The 1,082-nt window shown below is 37.8% G+C and overlaps 1 pseudogene; it reads right to left on the minus strand.

Moving 5' to 3' along the window:
• The window catches only part of LOC107136112, a 16,353-nt pseudogene extending 15,739 nt beyond the window's left edge, over nucleotides 1-614 (minus strand).
• Between the last annotated feature and the right edge of the window lie 468 nt (nucleotides 615-1,082).

Here is a 1,082-nt window from a genome sequence, read left to right on the forward strand (position 1 = left end):
TCCTCCTCCTCCTCCTCCTCCTTCTTCTTCTTCTTCTTCTTCTTCTTCTTCTTCTTCTTCTGTTCTTCTGCCTTCTGCCACATGAAAATGAAGCTCAAAGAAACTTGCCAGATGCTAGACCCTTGATCTCTGACTTCTCAAGGTGAAAATTGTGGGAAATAAGTGTCTATTTATTAGAAATTACTGAATCTCATGTGTTCTATTAAAATACCACAAAATAGATGAAAATAATTGACATTTCTTAGCTTAGTGCCTTCACTATATTCTTTACTTTCCCTCCTTCCTCTTCTGTCTTCAAATATCCCTCTATGGCCCTCTATAAGGACACTTGTGATTACATTTTGTCCTACCCAGATAATCCAGGAAACCCTTCTGTTATAACTAGAAAGACCCCAAAGCCTCATTTGTTCAGAGGTGGGGATTTTAGGAAATAATTGGATTATGAACACTCACCTTGCTGATGACAGAATAAAAACATCTGAGAAGTGGAGCAGATATGGAGGAAGAAGGTCACTGAGAGCTACCTTGGAAGAATTCACCTTCACCATGGCCTCTTCATGTCCCTCTTGTTCTGTTTTCAGGCTGCCATAAGATGAGTAGCTTTCTTTCTTCATGATTATCCACCATGATGTTCTGCTTAACCAATGGAGCTGACTGGTCTGAAATGTCATAAACTATGAATCAAAAAAAAAAAGCCTTTCCTCCTCTATGTTGTTCTTATCAGGTATTTTGGGCATAGAGATGGAAGATGGACTAATACATCTTCCTTTCCCAAGATCCTTAACTTGATCAAATATTTGATAAATCTTTTTGCCTATAAAACAATATGCACTATTTCATTGATTAGAACCCAAATATTTGTTCAATCTACTATAATTTTTTTTGGGGGGGTGGCTTCAAAGAATGCTAAAATTCTTCAACCTACAATATCTTTAACGAATTATTTTAGGAACAGAGTTAGCACCGTCAAATTAAGTGCCCATCTAACCATATGTAGGAAACCATAGACTTCCTGTGGAGCACGAAGCAGAGATGCACATATGGCCATTTCCCACCCAGATTAGTCCATTCTCACACTTTAA

Source organism: Marmota marmota, unplaced genomic scaffold, assembly GCF_001458135.2.
Source record: "Marmota marmota marmota unplaced genomic scaffold, marMar, whole genome shotgun sequence".
Taxonomy (NCBI): Eukaryota; Metazoa; Chordata; class Mammalia; order Rodentia; family Sciuridae; genus Marmota; species Marmota marmota.